At 59.1% G+C, this 23,794-nt stretch overlaps 1 protein-coding gene across 7 annotated transcripts in view; it reads right to left on the bottom strand.

Annotated features, from left to right (window-relative positions):
* The window catches only part of CHST15 (carbohydrate sulfotransferase 15), a 73,484-nt gene extending 55,616 nt beyond the window's left edge, over positions 1-17,868 (bottom strand). Inside the window, exon 1 of one of the 7 annotated variants that reach the window (XM_017338088.4) lies at positions 17,465-17,868. The gene's annotated coding sequence lies outside the window, so the exon portion shown is untranslated. Of the gene's footprint in view, positions 1-15,807; positions 16,214-16,387; positions 16,540-16,707; positions 17,131-17,464 lie in introns of those variants that run through there. The other 6 variants (XM_008249390.5, XM_051833524.3, XM_017338089.4 and 3 more) reach the window with 6 other exon arrangements.
* Between the last annotated feature and the right edge of the window lie 5,926 nt (positions 17,869-23,794).

The raw sequence follows: 23,794 nt of genomic DNA, 5'->3' as shown, positions 1-23,794 counted from the left end.
TCTCTGCTGAAGGAGTGAAGTGCTGGCTGACCTCCCCACCACCACCGCCACCATCAGGGCATCCGATTCCTCACAGCCCAGGTACAACACAGAGCTCCCTCTGCCCGCAAGAGCAGTGTGGCCTCCAGGGCAGCCGCTTCCTGTCCTGCTTTCTCTCCCCAGCCGGGCGTATGAAAGCCAATTTCTCTCTTTCTTCAAGTGTCACAGCCCCATTCAGAGCGGCAGCTCGGGACAATGAGAGGAGAGCGGAGCGCCCTGGCTCCCTCTGAGCCCGCATCTCCAGCGGCCTCTGTACAAACTGAGGACAAAGGCAGGAAAACCTAGAGGCACGGAACCGCTGGCTCCCCCGCAACCCTGCCCTGCAGAGACCCGGCTCCCTGTATGTATTCTGAGGACAGCTTCAACCCCCTCCCTCCCCACCCCCACCCCAGAAAGTCACCTTAATCCTCATTCAGCGGCCCACTCCCATTTAAAACTTGAACAGCCCTGGCTGTCCGTAGCTGGAGCGCCCCCCCCCCCCCATCACTTTGGCAGCCAGCCCTGGATTCTACTCCGCCTTCTCCTCTGGCTTCCCAGAGAAAACCGGCACCCGCTGAACACAGACAAGTCTGGGCTCACCCCATGCTGAGACAGAACCAAGACTCAACACAAAGGGGCAGGGGCGGCCCTGAGCTGCATTTTGCTTCCCCCACCCCACCCCGAGATGTGTGGCGCCCTCACCCTTAGGCTTTGCAAGCTGGCATTCTCCACGACCCTGAAATGACCAGGGTGACCCACAGCGTGCCCAGAAACCCTGGGGCCCCTCCGGGGACTGGGGTGGGAGGGGCAGAGGCCAAGCAGGAGACGTCAGAGGTGAAAGGCCACGGGAGATGGGGCTCTTCCTCTCAGAGCGGGGACACAGGGGCACAAACAGAGACACACGCTGAGTGTCAGCCGTCCACACCCTTCAGGGAAACAGCACCAGGCTTGAGGTTCATTTTCATTCACTTCCTCTCTCTCTCTCTCTCTCTCTCTCTCTCTGTCTCCCCCCACCACCACCTCCCCTCCCCCTCTCTCCCAGGCTTCTGTATCCAGGTCTCACCTTGCAGCTGTCAAATGGCTGAGCTGTGTTGCAGTTTGGGGCCTCTCCCACTCTGAAGCGCTCAGAGATACATTGTTCCAGGTCCCTGCTGTGCGGAACCTAAGCTGGCTGCGTGAAAACCCACCCCAAGACAGGAACACGGGCCCCACATGTGGGTCCGGCTCAGCCAGCGTTTCCTAAGCGTGTCCTTGGGTCAGGCACCCTGCTAGACTCCCGGGAGCTCACCCAGGGGACAGTCACAGCAGCCCCCGCCCTTGACCACGTACAACCTGCAGCTTGCATAAGCGGCTCGGATGGGCACCAGATCCCAAAGCCAGCTCCGTGGCGTCCACCTAGGCAGTCACACAGGGAGCCCTGCCCAAACTTTGCATCCCATACTTTGTTTAATCCTCTGCTGTCTCCCGTTGGAGATTCTTAATCATTTTTGCAATAAGGAGCTCACATTTACCTGGTGCACTGGGCCTTGCAAACTACATTGCTGGCCCTGGAGACACATGGAGAGCCATGCAAGTAGGACAAGGATTGCAAGAAGAGCGCATGGGGCCGGCACTGTGGCACAGAGGGTTAAAGCCCCGGTCTGCATACCAGCATCCCACACGGGCACCAGTTCAAGACCCGGCTGCTCCACTTCCGATCCAGCTCTCTGCTACTGCCTGGGAAAGCAGTGGAGAATGGCCCAAAATACTTGGGCCCCTACACCCACGTGGGAGACCCAGAAGCAGCTCCTGGTTCCTGACTTTGGATCTGCATAGCTTCGGCCATTGCAGCCATTGCTGGAAGATCTCTCTGTCTCTCTCTCTCTACCTCTCTGTAACTCTGCCTTTCAAATAAATAAAATAAATCTTAAAAAAAAAAAAAAAACTGGACAGCGTGCACAGCCAGGGTCTCATCTCGTGCCCGGTGGATGTCGCGGCCAGGAACAAACGCCAGAAGTCGCCATGTGTGCCGCAGGTCCCGGCTCCTCACTGGTCTGTGCAGGGGCCCTTCCAGGACCGCTTCAGAAAGAGAACCAGAAGCTTCCGCTCTGTCCCAGGAGTGAGGTTTAGCAAACGTAGTTTCCACGGGCCTGCTTGTCCTCACTCTGATCTGTAACCGAATCTGATGATTGAAAAAACCTGGGGCCCTTTCATTCCTCACGCTAATGCAATTGCACATTCATGCGGAAGCCGGGCCAGCTCCCAGGCGCTGGGCAGGAGGCGCCCGCGGGAGATTGGCAGCTGAAACTCACACTCCTCCCGCCCCTGTAGACGGGAAATCTCCACCTTCGCCCAGCCACGCGCTCTGTCTGCACCCCGAGGAGAAAGTCACGCCTTCCACGGCACCCTGCTCCGTTGGTTTTTACAACTCACTCCAAGCCTGTGCGGCTTAAGCGCCACTTACACACGAGCTGCATTTTAAGCTTCCTCTCAGCGAGATGCAAAATCAATCAGATATGCGTGATCACATGGAGGGCGGGGTCTCACAATCAATGCTGCTGCCCCTGGGGCCCAGCAGGAGCAGCTCTGCCCAGTCCTTGGGTGGTGAGAGCAGGTCCTGACCCCAGGGCAGGTGCGCGGTGGCTCACTAAGTGGGGCCATCACACCTTTAAGAAATCAGTTTGGGTCAGGCTGAAAGGCTTGCGAGAGCATTTCAGGCATGGAAAGCCAAGACCATGACAAAAAAATATCCTACACAGAGGATCCCTGTGAGACCTCAGAGGAAAGAAAGGGTCATCACAGAAGGAGACACTCTTCTCTGAAGGGAGAGGAGAGCGTCCACTTTGCTTATGGCCGTGTCCAAATACCAACGGAGTCTATGGTCACAAAAGGCCTCCATAGCCTTGGCAGCCCATGGCAAGAGCCTCGGATGACCAGTGACATCATAAAAAAAGAGTGTTAATTGTTAAAGGAACAACAGGAGTCACTGTGCACTTGCTCCCCAGGTAGGACCTCTGTCCCTACTGAATTGTAATATGAGAATCGACTGCAAAGTCTCTCCCCAAACTGTAATCTATATGTTGTGTATGGGCATTGGTGCAAATTGTTGAAGTCTATGAAAGCATGAGTTGGTCCTCTGTATATAAAGTCATACTAAAAAGAAACCATAATGAAGAAGGAGATGGGAGAGAGGGAGGCGGGATAGAAGCCAGGAGGGAGGGGGGAGGGGGGAAAGGACCACTATATTCCTAAAGTTGTATCTATGTAAAAATGCATTCATTAAACAAAAATTTAAAAAATCAGTTTGTAGGGGGTTTAATTAAAATATACCAGAGGGCCGGCACCGTGGCTCACTTGGTTAATCCTCCGCCTGCGGCGCCAGCATCCCATGTGGGCACCAGGTTCTAGTCCCGGTTGCTCCTCTTCCAGTCCAGCTCTCTGCTATGGCCCAGGAGTGTAGTGGAGGATGGCCCAAGTGCTTGGGCCCTGCACCAGCATGGGAGACCAGGAGGAAGCACCTGGCTCCTGGCTTTGGATCGGAACCAGCGCCAGCCGTAGCAGCCATTTGGGGAGTGAACCAATGGAAGGAAGACCCTTCTCTCTGTCTCTCTCTCACTGTCTAACTCTACCTGTCAAATTAAAAAGATAAATAAATAAAATCCACCAGAACATAACTGCCACGGAGCTGAGGCGCCCACGGAGCCAGACGAGGCTGCAGAAATCAAGTGAGATTCCGCGTGGACCTTGAGTGTGTGTAGCTCTCCTGGTACCACCGTCTCCTCCAGGAAAACCAGCTGTACTCCGAAATGGAAGGGACACGACAGACGCCCTTGGGCAAGCCCCTGGGGTGGCAAGAAAGGAAATGGAGACCAGAGAAGTCAGATGAGTGGCCCCAGGATGCAGAGCAGTGAGAACTGGGGCCAGAGCGGTGCACGTCTGGACCTAGGAGGCAGCCTGACCGGTAAAAGCAAGCAAGGTCCCACTTCTGGCTGCCCGGGTTCAAGCCCTGACTCCACCACCGAGCTCAGCGTGAACTTGGCTGGGGTCAGTTTTCGCATCTATAAAACAGTAATATTAATGGGGTCCACCCCAAAGGTCGCTGAGAGCATTAAACCAAGTAGCCAATAAAACTGAGCACACACTAAGTACTCAACAGAGAGCGTACTTTAAAAAAATCATGGAATGTAGGATAAAAAGATGTCTATTTTGGTGCAAAAACTTTTTGAAATCCGTGAATACAAAGGGGTCTTCAAAAAGTTCATGGAAAATGTGTATTGTGAAAAACTATGCATGATTTCAGAACATTCTGCACCAACCTAATCTCAGCTTTTAAGTCCACGTTCCATGGACTTTCTGAAGCGCTCCGAAACGTGCTGGTTGCTGTTCTCAGACCTGAAGCCGCCGGCTTCCTGCCCGATGTTCTGGTGCACCCCACTGCCCGCCACGCTCCAGCTCTGGGGAGCAAGGTGTCTGTGTGCACACGCCCGGCACCAGGCACCCACCCATCTGTCCAGGCGGGCCTCAGCGCAGGCGCCGCGCGGCAAGCATGGGCCTTCCAGTGCCTGCTGACCCCATGCAGACAAATTTTAATTGACTGCCAACGGGCAGGGACTTGAAAATAACCTAAAGGGTCAACAAGGCTTTAGCCAGTGAAATTCTAAAACACTTCCAAGGTGCTGTGGATCCCTGGATTTTGGTAAAATTAAGAGGTAGCAGAATAAAGCCTGCGGCTTGGTTAATTGCACTGTCAATTAACCGGCTTCGAGGACGTATTGGGGTGACCTAAGATGTTAACGCTGTGGGGAGCTGGGTGAAGGGCACACAGGAACTCTACGTGTTTGCAACTCCTTGTGAGGCTGATGTCATTTCAAAACAATACGGGAGGAGGCCTCCAGGAGTGCCGGAACGGGCGGGGGCTCCCCACAAGTTCCCAGCACAAGGGTTTCCAGGCAGAGCAGCCTCCTATACATGGAGATGTTGCATGAACAGCTGGAAGGAGTCGAAGTTAAAGTATTCAGAAAATGCTCCTTTTATCTCTCCGTTTACTAAAACACAGGAATTTTCTGTCTTTCCACAGCCCGAAAATTAATCATCAACAAACCCAAGATGGAGCTGTGTACTATGGCTCCAACCTCTGATAAACAGCCCAGACAGGGTGTCCACGGGGGACCAGCGGGAGGTGGAAGTCAAGGAAAGGAACGGATGTGTCAGGGTAGCCGGCTGGTGCCAGGCGTGTGGCTTCCATGCAAGAAGGTTGGCACTGGGGTGCAATGACTATGGCGGGACCACGTCCTGGGTGTGCTCGGGAGCCCAGGGCACGTCCCAGGGAGGCTCAGCTACCTGGGCAGGGAGACAGCCTGGGGGTCTGTCCCCTAGGAGACAGTCGAGGTAAAGCAAGAAAGGGGCAGCCAGTGGCAGGAGCTTCAGGGAGCTGAGAGGAAGAACGTCCACCTGGGGAAGCCAAGTCCCGAGAGAGGACCCAGGCAGGACAGCGATGCCCCCAAAAGCAAGACCACACGGGAGCTGGAGTTGCTGTGCCAGGGCCTCTCCCAAGGGCCCCCTCTCCCACAGCCAGGCTGCTCGGCAGCATCACCGAGTTCAGGTGCACAGCCCGGCCTTGCCCCTGGGATTTCACAGGCCCGTTTCAGTCTTGTTTTCAGGAGTGTGGTTTCGGCTGCCCACCCCAACACTTCCCTCAAGGACAGGCTCAGATTAAAAATAGTTCCTGCTCAGGAGCCAAGCCCCAAGCCGGGGCCAGGGGCACTGGGCTCCCCCGTTTCCTCAAACACCACAGCAGTGCCAGCCAGGTGCTCCTCACCCGCAGGGGTCGGGGAGACGGCGGAGCTGCAGGGGTGAGAACAGACGGGATCGACCCAAGGGTGCCACGACTGGGCGTCTCTCCCCAGCACACCTCAACCCCCTCCCATCGACCAGGTCCCGCACCAGGGCTTGGCTCTGGCTGCTCCCTCTGTACAAATCTCAGGCAGTGGCACCTTCCTGTCATTCAAAGATCACCTCCTTGGAAAGACCAAGCCAATCCCCACCCCACCCCCGCCATCAGAACCTCACTCAGCACTCAGGACTCTGCGCCCATCTCTGTGACCTGTCCCCCTGTCTGTCGCTCCCCATGAGGGTGCACACTGAGCACAGGGACCCCATCTGTCCAGTTCACTGTGTGACTCCCAGCTCTAGGGGCAGCACGGGGCATAGGGCCAGTCCCCACTACAAAAGCCCGGAGAAGTGGAAGGGTCAGGCTCCCCGATGCTCCCCGGGGATGAAACTGGGGGATTAGGGCAAGTGGTTCGCTCTGCAGGTCTCAGTACCCCCAGCACTAGCAGGGGGTGGGCAGTCGCACGATCTGTAAGTCCCTGGCCACCCCCACACCACAGGTCACCCTTCTCCAGCCCCCACCTGCCTTCCTGCTTTCCATCCATCTGTCTGTCCATCCAGCCACCCATCCAAGCCCCGAGTCCCATGGGCAGGGCCCATGGATGCAACCTTAACTGAGACGCACACACGTCCTCTCCAAAAGCGACGGAGTTAGAAAGGAGGCAACTGGGCAGCAGGCCGGTGTCAGAGGGGATACCTGGACCCCAGGCCGGGGCTGCGGTGGGGAAGGGGGGCGAGGTCTTCCGTAGGGAGGAGGAAGGCAGGTGCACAGACCCTGGGCGGCTGCGGAGGGAGGGGAATGTAAGTTAGTCTCCCCCCAGGAATCCGGACTCAAAACGGAAAGCCAGTCTGTGCGGAAGCCCCCCATGGACTGAAGACCAGCGAGGCTGCTTCCCACGATCCTCACGCTGGTTCTGGGCGGGGCTGGACCTGCTCCTCCAGAGAAGGCTCTGAACCACCTCCGAGTCCCCGGGTGCCCCTCAGCCACACCGGGCCCACACACACGCAGGTACACACACACACACAGTACCCACCCCGCCCAGGTCTGTGGGACCACAGGACGTGTGTTCCTTCCGATAGTCCCAGGAGGGTTCCACGCCACGGCCCCGATTCAGCGCCGCTGAGCTTCCTGCCCGCCTTCCTTCCTGCTGGAGCTGGGAGAGCCCGTCAGGACGTCAACGGGAACCACGGGCACAGCCGGCCTCGGACCCACGGGTCCAGCCAAGCGTGCACATTTTTACACGTCCACACTGAACACGTGCAGAGCTTTTCCCCATGCAGTCACGATTCTCAAAACAATGCAGCCTCATGGCTATTTCTATAGAATTTCCACGGAAGCAGGCATGATAAGTCACCCAGGGGGACCAAAAGCACAGGGGAGGGGTCGCGCTGTGGCGCAGAGGGTTAAACCGTGAGGCCGGCACCCCTACGGGAGCGCAGGTTCAAGTCCCGGCTGCTCCACTCAATCCTGCTCCCTGTTAACGGCCCGGGAAAGCAGCAGAAGATGGCCCAAGTGCTGGGGCCCCTGCTACCCACATGGAGACCTGGATAAAGTTCCAGGCTCCTGGCTTCTGCCTGGCCGTTGTGGCCATTTGGGGAGTGAACCAGAGGATGTAAGATCTCTCCCTGTCTCTCCCACTTTCATTCTGCCTTTCAAATAAATAAAATAAAATCTTTAAAAAAAATAGAGTATAGGGGAGGTTATTACAAACCCTACACCACTTCTCAGAGGGAACTTCAGCACCCTCACTCGGGCTCTCGGGTCCCGGGGGTCCTGGAACCACACTTCTGTGGTCACAAAAAAAGCCCCTAAGACCATGAGAATCTGAACAGAAGAACATTCCTAAGCAGAAAGAGCATGCTGGCCACAAACCCGCACAGCTCCCTGGTCGGAGCCCACATGGGACCTGCCAACAAAGCCGGCCTGGAGACTGAGCCAAACCCCAGGACTGCACCCCCCGGGCCCGTGGAACCCCCGGCCCCTGCATAGTTCTTTCCATGCTTCAGCCCAGCATAATTCTTTTAAAAACAACTCCATAATGTATCCTGGAGTCACAATCACAGGCCCTTGTTTATGAGTTGGGCCAGATCAGATAAAATCTCATTCTCTGAATTGGTTCCTAATTTAATTATCCCAGGAGAAGTGGGGGCCTCCCAGGGCTGCAGGAGAAAGGAGCTAGAAAGATGCTGGTGCCACAAGTCGTAGTTCTTGTTTGGCAGCTGGTGGAGGCTGAGCTCTGGGGGCTCTGCAAGGTCAGAAGAAGGTTAGGACCACGGGCAGGGGCAAGGTGGCGGCCTCTGTCCACCCAGCCAGCCCGCGTTCACCACGCCAGGCCAGTCAAGGAGGCAGCCTGGGCTTTTCCCAGGAGTTTACAGGGAACATTTGCAGGAACTGAACCGTGACTCCAAAAGCCTGGCTCTTCCCCTGACTGTGTGTGGCCGCTCCAGGCCTCAGTTTCCCTATCTACAAAATGGGTCTGAGCACCGTCCACTGCGAAAGCGGCTCTGGGATTACCCGGGGTGGGGGGGTCGGGGTGGCCACGGCACGGCCTGGATTTTGGTTTTCTGAGCTGATAAAATTTCTCAAACAAATCTCTAGGAATGCACCCAAAATCACAGGTCCGTACGCTTCCCCAGGGTGCATTCTGTGGCCTGTGATCACTTCTCAGGAAGGCCCTCTAAAAACCAGGTTGAATGGGTTAAAAAAAAAAAAAAAAAAAGCCTGTTGGGTGAATTTTTTTTCAATAGATGAGGATGTGGACAGTTGTGCAGCTTCATCGGTGACCCCGACAGGATTCTCAGTGGGAAAATCTGCTTCCTCTTCCATAAACAAAAAACGCTGACTCAGAGTGGCAGACGGGCGTTTTCCTATTGATCTGCTTCCGTTTTAACAGCCAAAAACAAATGTATTTTCTCCCGCTCCACCTGCAGCTGCTGTTTCATACGTCATTTCTGCTCTCGGAGCCACGCCGTGCACACGGCACGGGGCCCGTGGACTTGCCGCTGGCCGCCTGCAAGTAAACGGGTTTCTTGTTTTGGTATTGCTGATGAGACCACATTTGCTAAGCTCTTGCTCTACTCTTGGGTCCGTCTTCCCCTGTCTGATTTCCCACTGTCACTGCTGTCAAGCAGGGACAAACAGCCTCCCGGAGCGGGGACAGCACACACAGCCTGCTGACGCCCCGCTTATCAACTCGCCCTCCCTCCTCCTCACCGAGAACTTCCTCGAACCTAAAAAGCTGCCAATTCCTTTGACTTTCAACATCGTGCCCTGGGGTGACTGGCCCGAGGTGACCCTAGCTGGGATCTCTCTGGAACATACTATCTTTATTAAAACCTGTTGCATACAACGAGGAGGGTCACCATCGCGGGTCAGGCTAGAGATGACCACAGAAAGGGCCACGTCCCGAACACCCAGCCCGCGGCTCACCCCTGCTCTCGCCTCACCCAGAGACTTCCTTTCAGACCAGGCTTGGTCACTGGCCAAAGGGTGCCATGGGAAATTCCAACTCCACGCTGGACGCCACAGCACCAGGGCTCCAGCCCAGGACTCTACCCCTCTCCCCTTGGGCCACCTCCCTCCGCTTCCTCTTCTCTGTGGGGCTCAGCGTCCTAGGACCCCAGGGAAGCAAAGGTTCCTAAGCAGGAAGAGGCCGGGCACACACACACTCAGGGCATTGCCCTTGGCAAGATGGAGAGGGCAAAGGAAAGACTAAATGATCCCTGCTCCCTCGAGAAGCCCTGCTCCCGAGACCTCGGCGCTCCGTGGATGGAGGAGCTGTGACCCAGGGAAGGGGCCCCTGGCTGGCTCACGAGAGCCTCCAGCCCCGTCCACCAGGCCACAGAAAGGACATTTCTGCCATGCAGAAATCCACATCTGGTTACCGGGCGCGGAGGTCCCCAAGGCGGCCCAGCTTCCACCTGAACGTCCAGGAAACCAAGGACCCAGACAACCCCACAGGACCTCAGCCCAAAGCCCCCGCGCCACCGACACATGGCTGCAACTTGGCAGTCAGAGTGCATGCTGGGAAACCGCCCACTTCCTGCTCATCCTGGAGACCCCTGGGGGGCACAAAGCCAGCCCCGTTTGCCACGTGAGCGTGAGACACAAACAGGTTCAGAAATCAGAGAGTGATCCTCTGTAGACCAATAGTCTGCTTGTGGGTTTGGAAATTACGGTCTCTAAAAATACACACCAGGATCCACTTTATATTTTTAATGCAAATATTTACATTCCAAACAAAGGAACATGGAACATAAAGATACGCTATTTGCAGCCGCCGTAAGAAACCCTAACGGTCTCCACATTTCTCGCCTGAGTATATATTCCTGAAACACCAACCAGATTTCCAGAGCGGTTTTCCAGCAGACTTTTCAGACACAAAAAACTGTGGCTACCACCTTTTAATAGCCCAAAAACCTAATGCTCAAAACATCCAAGGTCATGGCTCCTTTAGAGATTCAGTGACAAGCGTTAACGCTCCCGTGCCACGGCGTGCTCCCAAGTCTGGGGCCCCTTCCTGTCTGCGGGGCGCACACGCCGAGGCCTGCACGGAACCTTCAGCCTTCAGAGGAATCATTTTTAACCGAGGCATGAATTCAACAAAACTCAGTCACTCGCAACTACCAGTGGGTCCGGCTATGAACCCCAGACAAGGGGAAGCCAGACCCGCAGACTGAGCCCAGGAAACCGGAACACAGAGAGACACGGGCCAGGTTCAAGGTGGAGACACAAGAGAGCGGAACTGCAGGAGCTCCGAGGAGGAAGGCTCCACCGGGATGGGGGTGGGGAGACGGCAGGAACGACCCACACAGACGGCGGGGGACACACAGGAGGGAGCAGGACAGGCAGATGCGGGAGGTTCTCCGCTCCGGTGGCTGCAGGCCCAAGTGCACCCACGTCCCAGGCCAGCTGGCCCAGGCGGGCGGAGTGCAGGCCAGACAGGGCACCAAGGAAGAAAAGGCAGGACAGGTTGCGGGGGGCCAGGCTGGGCATCAGGCCCTCCCCCCTCCCCGGGGAAGCGGGGTTCTGGTTCAAAGGCAGCGTTGAGTCCTGGCTGACAATGACCTCGATTTGGTTAATCAGTCCTGCACTTCGCCCGGAAGCGGGAAAGACGCTCCTCTTGGGTTTAATAGCAAATCGTTTGCTACAGCAGCTAACAGGGCCCTACCACCGCACACCTAATAGACGTCATTTATCACCCGCTACCACGGCGGGCCCTGGGCTGAGCTCATCTCCACCAGGAGACATCTTCCTGTCCCTTCCTGAGGATGCTCTGCCTGCAGCACTCTCCCGGTCTACACCTGGGGTGTCTACACTGGCCCACGCGTGTCGAGGGAAGACCTGGACACGCAGAGCTCTGCCCTGCCTTTTCCCATGGGAAGGCCCGTCTCCCTCCTGGCTGCCCCTGGAGGCTCTGATGGCCAACCCCTCAGGTCACAGGTCACCTACCTGCTGCACTGGCTCAGCCAGGCTCTCCGCCATCAGCTGCAGCCAGAACACAGATGCTGGACCTCACGGTGCTCCCCTCCCCCTTCTGTTTCTCCACTCAGCCAGAACACAGGGTTCAATCTGGGGAGCTCCCCTGTGTCCTCAAACGGCACAACGAGGTAGATTAGTGACCTCACTTTACAGATGGGGAAACCGCGGCAGGAGACTAAGTCACTTGATCAGGGTCTTAAGAATGGAACGAAGAGGTCTAGCAGGGATTTGAACCTGAGCCAGCGTGAAGCCTGTGTGGCCCCTCTAAGCACCCACGGGATCCAACATTTGGGCTAAAAGAAAGCCTTTTGCTTGGGTACCACACATCTGGCTGGGCAGAACCACGCGGTGCCGGCTGAACGTCCCTGAAGCAGCGTGAGTGCAGGCACGGGAGCTGCGGGAAGGGCAGGCCATGGTCAACAACACCAGGGATGCCGCCCTATCCACGGCCTTCTCCAGCCTCTCGCCAGGAAACACAGCTTCTGACCATAGCAAAGGGGCCACAGGCCCGGTCCCTCCGGGCAGCTCCCTCACAGCCCGAGCTCCAGGGCCGGCCAGAGACACAGAGAACCACCGCCCCTCTTGGGGTGCCCCCCGCCTGGGCACAGCCACACCGCCACCCTTTCGGCCACATGCAGCAAACTGGCCTGGCAGACGCATATCCCATTTCAAGAGAAAATGTGAAACCACCAGGCCCCGGCATACGGCAGGGAAACGTAGCTGCGCCTGGCCTGCACCTAACGATCTGCCCGTGGTGCAGCACTTTGCAGGCACCTGGGTGGCTGGGCTGCCTGGTTCGATATTTCCACCACAAACACAGCCTGGCAGCGGTCCAAGCTCCATCATAATGACACCTTCTGCTTTTGAGGATCTGCCAGCCTGGCTCTCTCCAGAAACCTAAAAGGCTAGGACCAGGATGAGTTCCAGAAATGGAAACGGGGTGTTAGGGGGCAGCCGTCCCAGCCAGGAGGTCCCCCAAGTCCCCACTCAGGACTCCTTCTAAGGTCAGAGAGGAGCTCAAGAGGCAGCAAACGCAAGCAGCCCGCACGTCCCCACACGGGGCACAGCCCCCTGCCCCATCCACCAGAGGGGCGCACGGGCGGCCGTGGACCCCGTTCCCTCCACCCACGGAGGAGAGAGGAAGCCGCCAGCCTCAGCAAACCCAGCCAGCATGTCAGCACCCAGGAGCTGCCTGGCTTCTGCCCTCTAAGGGGTGCCGTGGGTGGTGCCTCCCTCCCTTAGACCTCGCTGCACGTGAGAAGCCCCGAAAAGCTCATGAAAAAAGCACCAAGCATGGACTTCAACATTTTTTGCACCAAAATACAGTTATCTTTTAACTCCATTTCCAAGAACTTTTTTGGAAGTACCCTCGTGTATATACATTGTTAAAAATCTGCGTGCAACCTCAGAGGCTGGAGGCCGCCCTCCGACCCTAGCTGTGAGCTCCAGGGCTAAAGGACACCACTAGCGCCCACGTTGATTGGGCGCTTCCTGGATGCCAGGCAGTGTGCCCAGCTGTCTCGGGCCAGGGGTGAACTTGCTAGCCCAGGTGTCCGCTGCCCTCCCCAGAGGCTCCTGGAAGGTGCCTGCCAGCAGCGTTATGTAATTCTGACTTGCACCAGCCTCGCCTCACCTCGCCCACGGATCTGAGCTCTGCGCTCTGCCCCCACGTACCTGCCCCAGGGTGGCACCTGGGGCCAGGCGGAAACGCTTCCCGCTTCCCGCTGCACCCCTTCTGAAAGCCGCGAAGAGGAGGACCTGCCTCCCACCTGCCTCCCCCGCTAACCCAACCACTTGCTGATTCATGCCTACCTCCTCCTGAAGCAGCCGAAAACGCTCTCCACCCCCACCGCCTCTCCCCTCCCTCCTCCCATGTCACAGTCCTTGAGTCTTCCCGCTACCTGGACCTGGGACAGCCCCCACCCCCACCCCCACATCTCTAAAGCAGTCCAGGGGACACACTTGGGCCAGCTGTCCAGCACAAGGCCACTGTCACCTGCTGCCTGCCTCCCCAGCTCACACACTTTGTAGGAAAAAGCCTGCATGGGCCAGAACCAACACAAAACCTTGAGCCCCTGCGGGACATTTAGAGATGTCATTTAGACACCAGCCGGCCAGGTGACTGCTGCCTCCAACCCTCCCCTCGAGCTACAGTGAGTGACCCGAAGCACTCGATGTCAGAGACCCCACTCCCTGACGAATCAGACCTTAACACAGGGACAGCGCAGAAATGCCTTGTGCCAGTGCAAACATTCTCAAAGGCCTTTTTTTAGTTCTCTGCACAGTAACACAGCTACGCTTTGAAGTAACAACATCCACCCCCAACCCCACTCCAGCTGACAGACCCCAAGAGGAGACAGGCTGCCTTATCCTCCAATGCCAGAGATCCCTTGGAATCCCACGCTGCTAGTCCCGCCCACTGACTAACAGCTTCAGAAAAATGGCACTCCCAGGCCAGCCACTACTTTCAAAGCTAGCTGCTGCTTCTAGCACTTGACCACTCTTCTTTCCCTCAAACGGGCTCCAGAGGGCACCTGTGCAACCCTGGGCCTGCAGGTGCCCTGGGAGGGGCACAGGGTCTGGACATGGGGACAGGAAAAGTGACAGCTGCCAACCACAGGGGCTGTCCCAGGGAGTCCCAGGCCAGTGTGGTGGAGATGAAGGAGGGGCCCGAGAGCTGGAGACTCAGGTCCACACCCGCTCTCCACTCACCGGCGGTGACCCTGGCACAGCCCTCCCGGCTCTGAAATTCTGTTTCCACATCTGCAAAGGCAGGCTCCTCCCCCTCCCCCATAACCCACCCTCCCCCTCCTCCCCCCCCCCCCGCACCCTGCTTCGCAGCACTGTGCCCCAGCCCCATCATCCTACGAGGGCTGGGATCCTGCAGCTTCATCCCCTCTGGCTCAACTGGGGGTGGGGGGGTGTTTATTTGGTGAAGGAAATGACACCAAAGTTTCATGCACAATCTCACTTTGCACAGGGTGGCAGCTCACCGAGGAGCTGGTGAATGAACGCCGGACACCCAAGCCAAGTGGGAGACGGAGCTTCGCCAACCTCATCTCCAGCGTCGGCCCGCGGCCAGGCATGACGGCACCCTGGACACACAGTCCCTCGGCCTGCCGGGCGGGACCCCTGCGCCCCAGTGCACTCTTCCAAGCCAGATGGCACGCTTCCTCTACCACACTCCTAGAATCTGAGCCCACATCCCAATACCCAAGCTAGGGAATTCTCTTGCAGAAGAACACGCTTGTCTGATTTTTCCCCGGTGCTGGAGCTGCGTGGAGGCTGCTCCCGCGGGTGGGCATGCGCTCACCTGTTCCAGACAGCCCAGGTGTGCTCCTCTCCCGGCCGCTCCACGAGCAGGGCAGCTTCCAGTCCTGTCTGCACCACCTGAGGCAGCCACAGCCCAGCACTCACCCCGCCCCAGCAGGTTCAAAAGGCCCGAGGCTGCCCGGCCCAGCTGTTTCATGTGCAGTTTCTTCTCTGCTGTTTCTCAAGACACAAAATAAGCAGAGCTGGCTTTCCAACACGACCGTGCCTCCACACGTTGCCTCTTCCCCGTGCTCTCAGCACACGGAACCCACACGCCCCCCGACTCCTCACCGGGTCAGCCAGGGACCCGCACCTTCGTGCCGGCTGCCGTGAGAGCAGCTGCTTTGCTTTCGTACTTTTTCCTCCCAGGTTGCCCCCGGCCAGGACAGTGGCTCCAGCACCCGAGCCCTAACCACCAAAGGACAGCAAGGCACACCTGCCCCCCCACGCCCTGCGCAGGGTCCGGATCAATGAACCCTGCGCTTTGCCAACTGCATTTCTCCTTCAGGGACCCTAGCAGCCCAAGCCCTTGGAGGGAAAGCCAGGCCTGTGGCTCCACTCCCAGCGCACCTGCCAGGGTCTCGCTGGCAGACAGCCCACCGCAGGCTGCCTCGCCTCCCCTGCTTAGCCTCTCAGCCAAGAGGTGGCTGGGAAAAACATCTTCCTGCCAGTCTCCCATGAGTCTCTGCAGGCAGAGAAACTTATTTCATAAGAGCTACCCAACTAAGAGGAACTTCCACTCCTATACTATTTTAAACAAAATCACAGGTCATCTGTACAACTTCGTGCATCAATCGGGATCCTGGTTCCACACACGGTTTGCAGAATTCATCAGCGCCATGTTCTATAAGGGAAGATTTCTGATTTTGCAACTGGGAATGAGGGTTGGGGCCGGGTAGGAGAGCTCCAGGGCGTGGACGACGTGGGAGGGGCCAAGAGAAATTCTGAGCAAACCTCTAGGCCTCAGCTTGCCTCTGGGACCCTCCTGGGTGGCTACCCCCATCCGAGGGCAGCCCGCACCACCCAGGGGTCGCAGTAGGGAGCGGGCTCAGCCTCCACGGGCAGCCTCACCGAGGCGCTGCCAGAACCCCAACTTCATTCCTGAAAACTCCATGCCCTTGACTTACCCAATACGAACACGCCAAGGTGCCCAACTGACATGCCGGCCCGCGCCCGCCCGCAGGGGCACGAGGTCAGCCGGCCCCTCCAGGGGCTGCTCCCAGCCCCGGGCCTGGCCGCAGCCGCCGCCGCCTCCACCAACCTCCAACTGCCCGCAGCAAGCAACCGAGCCCAGCCTTCTGCGTCTGCTCGCGCCGCTCCAGCAGCGCCGGCCGACCCGGAGCGCAGGGCGAGCGGGCAGCGTGGGCACTGGGACCGCGACGGGGCGGCCACGCCGCGCTGCCTGGAGCCCGGCGGCAGCTAAGGCTCCACACGCACACGGCGCGCGCTCCGGCCAATCGGTTCTCAGGGAGGAGTCGGAGACGCGGCCGTAGCGCTCCATTCATTGCCCCCAGCGCCAGGTTCCCTTCGCGGCGGCGCCGCCTTCCAGCGATCCCAGCGGGCTCCACGGGGGCCAACTGCGCCACGCCCGCACCCGTCGCCCCAGCCCCCGCGTCCTCTCCACCGGCACACGCAGCCCAGCAGACGCGCCAGCTCGGGGCCCCTGCCAGCCCGGCTCCCCGCCGCCGTCCCCCGCGCGGCTCAGACCTGCCTCGCTCGGCTCGCCGCGCCCAAGCAGCCCGGGAACGCCGCGGGGAAGCGCCTGCAACTCCCGAGTCACGCCGCCTCCCGAGACACGGCGGGGCGCGGGGAGGGGAGAGGGTGGGGGCGGGGAGGAGGGAGACGAGGGGGCGGGGAGCAAAAGTTCAGGCGGCCCCGGGCTCGGCCGCACCGCGTCCCCGCGGGCTCCCCTCCCGGAACCGTGTCCCACGGGCGAGCGCGCCTGAGACCTCCTCCCTCCCTTCCTCCCAGGGAGGCCACAGGGCCCGAGCCCGCTCCCAGGGACAGAGTGGCAGATGCCCCCCTACCTGCCCCGGGCCAGGCCTGGAAACTTCCCCGAAGTGCGTGGGGGTGCGGGGCGCGCGACTAGGGCGAATCCCAGTGTCTCGCCCCACGGCCCAACGCACGCCCCCACCGTGAAAGCAGCGCCGTTTGCAGGTCCCCGCTCGCAGCTCCCGGGACTGGGCGGCGCGCGGGCGCCTGACTGCGAGCCCCCGGGCCGTTGTGCAGGACAGCGGGCCAGTGCGTGCCCGCGGCGTGCGTCTCGCCAGCCTCCAAGCCGTCCACAACGCCACCGCGCCACCGCGCCACCGCCCGGCCCGCTTTCCCCAGCTCCGGCCGCATTCTCTCCGGCTTGGGAGGGGGCGTGTGAGCCCCGGCGACGCCGCCGGGCAGCCTTTCCAGCCAGGTCCCCGAGCGCGCTAGGCGCCCGGAACGCGGCCAGGACCCGCCGCGAGGGGACGCCTGCCGCTGGGGGCGGCGGGAGCCTCGGGAGGCCGGGCGGCGGGGCGCGGGGCCCAAACCTGCCTGGGCTCGGCGCGCTCGCAAGTTCATTGTCTGCCTGGGCCGCCGCCGCCGCCGCCGCCGCCGCGACCGCGCCGGGAGCGCAGCGGGGAGCGAGGCTGCGCGCAGCCTCCGCCGGCCCGGACTCCTAACGCCTGGCGCCGGCCGCCACCCGCACTGCTCCGCGGGAACTAGAGGGGCCCCGGGGCCGCGAGCCCGAAGCCAGACCCACACGGCGGCTGGTCGCCGCCCGCACCCCCGCACCTGGCCCCCGACGCATACCTGGCAAGCCCGAGTCCAGCCCGCCAGCCTCTGCGGCTCCGGCTCCGCGGGAGCGCGCCCAGCCCCGCGCCTGGAGCCCCGCATCCAAGGCGCGTCAACCTGCTCCCCGAGCGCAGCCTGGAAAAGTTTGGGAGTGACGTGCTGGCGGCGAATGCAGCGTCCGAGCAGAACCCGCCCCCGCCGGTGTAGCGCGGCCACGCATCGGCCCGCGCCTGGAGCGCGAGGCGAGGCCCCCGCCCCTCCCCTTCCGAGGAGTCCCGGCGGTGGGATGCGGTGACCGCGAAGAGGCCAAGCGGAACCCCCGGGGTCTGGCGGGGGCCGCCAGCCGGGGGCATCTATAAGGAACTTGGCGGTCTGCAGCCCCATGCATCGATATTCAAGGCCCCGGCGCGGTGGGTTGGGCGCCCCCTGTTGTGCTTTTGCGTCCTGTGAAGGCTGGCCTGGCTCCTGGGCCCAGCGCGTTTGCTCCTGCGGGACCCCAAGCTCCACTGCCCGCTGCAGTGGCCAGGAGGCGGCTGCTCAAGCCAATACCCCCCGCCAGCCCACACCCCCGCCCCTGACGACCAAGGCCCGACACTCCGGATTCTGGACTGAAGTCGCCATCAGTTTAAAAAAAAAATACCTCCTGTTCCAGGGGGACTCACGGGGGGGGGGGGGGGGGGCTTGGAGCGCCAGGCCCTGGCTTCCAGGAAAGTGGGGTCCGAGGCACAAGCCAAGAATCTGCCATCCTTTGCCCAGGATCCCATAGCCAGAGTCCCACAGCCTCTTCCTCAAAGCTCCCGGGAGTGGAGCTGGAAGCACTTCCTAAAGTATGGAGTGGGCGCACGCCCCTGTGAACGCGCGCACGCCTGTGTGAACGCGCGCACGCCTGTGTGAACGCGCTGCCTCTTTGCTTTTCCTTTGGCGGGGCTTGAGGCTTCCCCTGCCCCGAGAAGCCACCCCGAGGCCCTCAACTTCAGCTCAGCATCCATGGCAACTATCGCAGAGGTCACAATCGGAGGATTATAACTGCAGATGGGAATTGGCACGCGAGGGGTGTTCTCTGAAACCCACCCTTGTCTCCCTGGGAAGAATGCCGCTCACAGAAAACCTGCGGCGAGAGGCGAAGGCAGCAGCGAGACCAGCCTTGGAATCGCAGCCCAGATTGCTTTTTCCATGTAGACTCCACTTGGTGGGTTTTGTTCTTTATTATATTTTTTTAAACAAAAACCTGCTTCTGGAAATACAATGAGCTGCTTTTTGCAGGGTTCACAATTCCCAATAGATGCTGATGCCATTTTTCAAGGTCTTACCCACGTTGTGGCTTGGGGCTTATTTATGAGCTCCCAAGAAAAGCCTGCCTTTCAGTGCGGTTTATATACTGGAGTAATTGCACAGAGACACAGAGCAGACACAGCTGGCAAAGAGGCTCGCCTGTACACGCGTCTGGGAGGAAGGCCCTGGGCGAGGCAGCTGTCCGGCCGGGTGTGCAGGGGTTTAAACAAACACGGGGAAGGGTCTGCGGCCACAGCGAGGAGGAACCCCGTCCTACGGCCACAGGCGCTCCCCACTTCCTCTCCTTCCCCCAGACCGGCACCAAAGTGGCACCCCGCCCTCTCAGATCACCTCCCGGTGCGGACACCCGGGACCGCAGCTGACCAGAGCAAAGTGCTTTCATTAAAATCACGGTGCCGCTTTGATGCAAATTCCACGAGGGACTGTCCTTTTAAAAAAAAAAAGATTTATTTATTTTTATTTGAAAGACAGAGTTATAGAGAGCTGGGGAGCAACAGAGGTCTTCCATCCTCTGGTTCACTCCCCAAATGGCTGCAATGGCTGGAGCTGGAGTTGGTCCAGTCCCAAACCAGGAGCCAGGAGCTTCTTCCAGGTCTCCCACACGGGTGCAGGGGCCCAAGGACTTGGGCCATCCTCCAATGCTTTCCCAGGCCATGGCAGAGAGCTAGATCAGAAGTGGAGCAGCCAGGCACCAAATCGGCACCCATACGGGATGCTGGCACTGCAGGTGGCGGCTTTACCCGATGCCCACGATGCTGCCTCCCCAAGGGACTTTCTAACGGCCTTCCCACATGTGTAATTTGCCCCCTGAATGTGAATTTCTAAACAATTACCCAGGCGTCACACGTGGGCCTGATATTCAGGAGAGCTGAGCGAGCACCCGGACACTGGACGTGTGTGAACGGGCAGACGGACAGACAGACGGAGGTGAAGCCACAAGAGAAGCCAAGAGACAGGTGCCGACACGGTGTTTTCAACTCGTGGTGGGCAATGTAGTAATTCAGGAAAACCAATGGTTCCTCCTCGTGTGTGTGGAGTTGAATCCCCTGAGTTCAACCACCTGGGAGCAGAGTGACCTCAGGCAAAACACTTCTGTGCCTCAGTTGGAGGCTCCTCATGGCGCCGCCCTGGTGGACAGACTTCTTCCTTCTCCCCTGGGCGCATCACACAACCACACTCCTGCACAGCCTCCTGGCGGGCTTCTCCCACCGCTCCACCCTGCACACAGGCATTAGGAACGGTAGCCGGGGCAGAGGCGTGACACGCACCCGCAGCACTGGGCTTGTCTGCCTCTGCTCCGGTGACAAAAACGTGCCCCGAGGAGCCGCTGCCACCTTAGCTTGGCTCCAACGGCACACGCATGGCGTGGACCTGCGCTCCTGGACTTGGAGCCGCTGCTGCCGACCTGCAGGCGCATCAGCAGCGGTGACAAGGAGAGGCTTGTGGTTGTGAGCCACTGCACGCTGGGGTCGTGGCCACAGCACACCTGTGGCAGCCGATGATAGATACGGGGCCTCAGTGGGCTGCTCGGAAGGTTGATGACAACAGTTTTGAACAACACGGAGCACAGTCCTTGGGTCATAATAAGAACACAAAAATACTACTAGTAGTAATCTTACTCAAGGCCCAGCACCGTGGTGTAGCGGGTGAAGCCGCCTGCAGTGCCGGTATCCCACATGGGCGCCAGTTTGATTCCCGGCTGCTCCACTAACGATCCAGCTCTCTGCTACAGGATGGCGCAAGTGCTCGGGCCACTGCTCTTGCGTGGGAGATCCAGAAGAAGCTCCTGGCTTCGGCCTGGCCCAGCCCTGGCCGTAGCAGCCAGCATATAGACCTCTCTCTGTCTCTCTCCCCACCTCTCTGTAACTATGCCTTTCAAATAAATCTTTTTTTAAAAAAAAAAGGCATTTTGCACATAATAATCACATAATGTTTGCCAACTGATTAATTGAATCAGTGAACAAATATGCTTGGAATTAAGATTCTACAGAAGACAAGTCAAGGGTATCGGAAGACTAGAAGAGGGGGCTGCCTTGACCCTTCGGCCCACACTCATTTACCCATTCATTCCTCAGACATTCTCTGAGCACCTGCTATGACCCGCACACAGGTCTGAACGTTGGAGCCACTAAGTGACAAGGAAGGGGACCTACAAAGTCCCACTGTGTGACAGGCACCCTGCAGAGCACACCCCCGTGTACATCATCTCACTGCCACCGTGTCCTCTGGCCAGAACCACACGGCCCCATTTTCCAGGCCAGCAGACTGAGGCTCAGAAACTAAATGCTTAGCGATGACCACAGGCCGCTCCTAGGCCACCAGTGTGCAGACGAACCCCTGTGGGTGGTGGGCAAGCCCACCAGAAGGTGCAGAGGAGCAGGGGACAGGGTGAGCCGGGCCAAGTCCTCTCTGCACTTCATTTGTGCGTGGAGTGCTCCGTGCACCAAATCCAGGTTCTGCTTCTGCCGCTGGAAGGCGCTGCCTCTGGGCGCAGCGAGGCCGTGGGCGGCGTTACCACCATCTCTGCCGCCAGCGCCACCCTGCTCCCCACCCTGGGACTCTGACAAATTTAGACTGCTTAGTAGCTTAAAGTGCATTTCAATTTCATAAATTCAGAAATACCCTGGTTAGGCAGATCCCTTCCACAGTAATGCGTCCATTAAGTGCACTTGAAGCAATTTTGGAATGCTAATCCATCACAAATCGACATGAAATTTGGGTTCGTGTGAAAATCTCCTATACCCAGTGCAAACCCTCTGCCGGATTTGGGATAAGAGCAGCTAGCAGCAGGTCCTCCAAGCCGGAGACGTTAGCTCTGGGTCGACATCTTCGGCGAACCCAGGAGCGGAGCCAGCTGTCCGTGAACGTCAGGCTCCTGCACGCATGCGAGAGCCGTGTGCCCTAACGGGGTTCCCCCGAGGGCGGTTCCCTTGCTCCCGACACACGGCCACAGCCCTGGAGTTTCCCTGTTTCGGAGCCCCTAGCGCAGTGCGTTCGCGGTCGGCAGCTCCGACCGGCGCCGTCCACGCACTCTGGAGCTGTTTGGCGAGTGCCCACCTGGGGTCTCCTGACTTGATCGGTGACTTGGCCGTGAGGTTCAGCTTCACGTGGTTGTCACTGTTTCCTGCATCAACGTTCTCCCCACCGATGAAGACGGGGATCCTCAACGAACAGACAGCCCCGAAGGCGAACCGGACGATGACGGCGGAGTCACAATGGGGCGCCTGGGCCCGCTGCAGTGTCTGAGGCCAGGGGAAAATGAACGGCCAGTAACTGGCAATAAAGAACCGGTGGGTGATAAGAGATGTGACGTCACTGTTATCGCCGCCCCAGGCTTTGCCTCCAGTTGCAGGGCAGTGCCTGTGAACGCGATGCTTTTCCTGCACGCTGGACGTCTCGCCAGTGAGGCAGAGCTTCCAGGCGGAGATATTTCCACCTGCCTGCTTCTGTCATCAGATCTCCAACCCACCCAGCAGCGAAAACGAGCTATTGGCCCAGCATCGCCCGTCCTAGGTGGGAAACACCTGAGCCTTCTCTGGGACTTTCATTTCCTGGTTCAGGCTTTAATGCCATCAAATGCTAGAACAGTCGACGAGATGACAGCAATGAACCATGAACACAGGCGCACGCGCCGGGCACCCGCCATAATTGGCCTCCTCCGCGCCCGGCTTGGCTGCTGGGTCTCACCCTGAGCTGCCCCACCCCAGCAGCCCCAGCCCTGTGAGTGACCCCACGTGCACCTGCCCAGGCACCTGGGGAGCGGCACCCTTAGCTCGAGGTTCTCCTGTGCCCCAGCGCGAAAGCCTCGGAAGCATTTGGGGAATTCTTAGAATGCAGGTTCCCAGGCCCCTGCCAGAGATCCTGTTTTAAGTGTCTGGGCTGGAGTCGGGAACCTCAGTTGGGAATGTCTGGGTTGGTCCCTGGGAAGCTGATGTTTAGCAAGCATTCCCCCTACCCACCCCCCACCCCCATGCCCACTGAAGTTTGGCCCTGGGTTCTCTCTGCCTTGAGGCTCTGCCCTTGCCCCCCACTGACCGGTCCTTTCTGTATCCCCAGCCAGGAAAATTCAGGGTCATCTCCCTTGAGCTCACCTGATTAGCAACCTTAATTACATTTGCAAAGTTTCTCATGTAATCCAGCATATTCAGAGGCTTGACACCGGGGTCAAAGGTGATGGGAAGGAGATTGAAGTAGGAGACTGGAGTCCCTGCTGGAAGACAGCCAGGCAGAGGGTGGGAGACAAAGAGATAGAGAAACGCAGAGATAAAGAAATAGAGGTAGAGATAGAGATGAGAGAGAGGGAGGATTCCCCTACTGGGCCTTTTGTTCTACTCCCACTCAAAGCGTCAGAGGCCCCACCCACCCTGGGGAGCACAATCTATATGACTGAGTCTCCCAATCCAAACGCTAATCTCATCCAGAGACACCTTCTGGAAGACACCCAGATTGACATGTGCCAGCAAGGAGTCCCAGCCGACTCCTGGCCCACCCAGGCTGCCCTATAGTAATAACCATCCCAGGGGTCGCTAAAATCCTGTCTGTCCCTGTCCCTGTCCCTGTCTGTCCCTGTCTGTCCCTGTCTGTCCCTGTCTGTCCCTGTCCCTGTCCCTGTCTGTCCCTGTCCCTGTCCCCCTGACTGGCTCGCCCTACTTCTTCAGCACATGCTCCCTGTGCAGGCTCCAGGCTGCCACCCAGGAGCTCAGACTGAACGGATCCAGAGGGGGAAGAAGCAGGAGCCAGGCCTGGCCAGGACGGGGAGCCGGCCCAGCAGGTGCATGCCGACCCCGCGTCAGGGAGGAGCTGGCTGGGGTGAGGGTCCCCAATCCCAGGTACTGGGAATCCTCTGCTTTATCTGAGGCCTCCCTGGACAATGATTTACTTCCAGTGCCTCTGCTGTGCCGTCACCAAGGAGCAAGCCACACCCCAAAGTCCACACTGAGCCGGGAGCTGCCTCAGGAATGGGGGTGGGGGGGTGGGACATGGGGAGGCGGGGCTGAGGCGGGTGAAGCTGGGCGGGGGTGCTGGGCACGTGGCAAGCTTAGCACACAGCATTAT

This window comes from Oryctolagus cuniculus, chromosome 15 (assembly GCF_051225735.1).
Source record: "Oryctolagus cuniculus isolate XC-2025 breed Fujian yellow rabbit chromosome 15, ASM5122573v1, whole genome shotgun sequence".
NCBI lineage: Eukaryota > Metazoa > Chordata > Mammalia > Lagomorpha > Leporidae > Oryctolagus > Oryctolagus cuniculus.
This window is presented reverse-complemented; position numbering and strand designations above follow the sequence as displayed.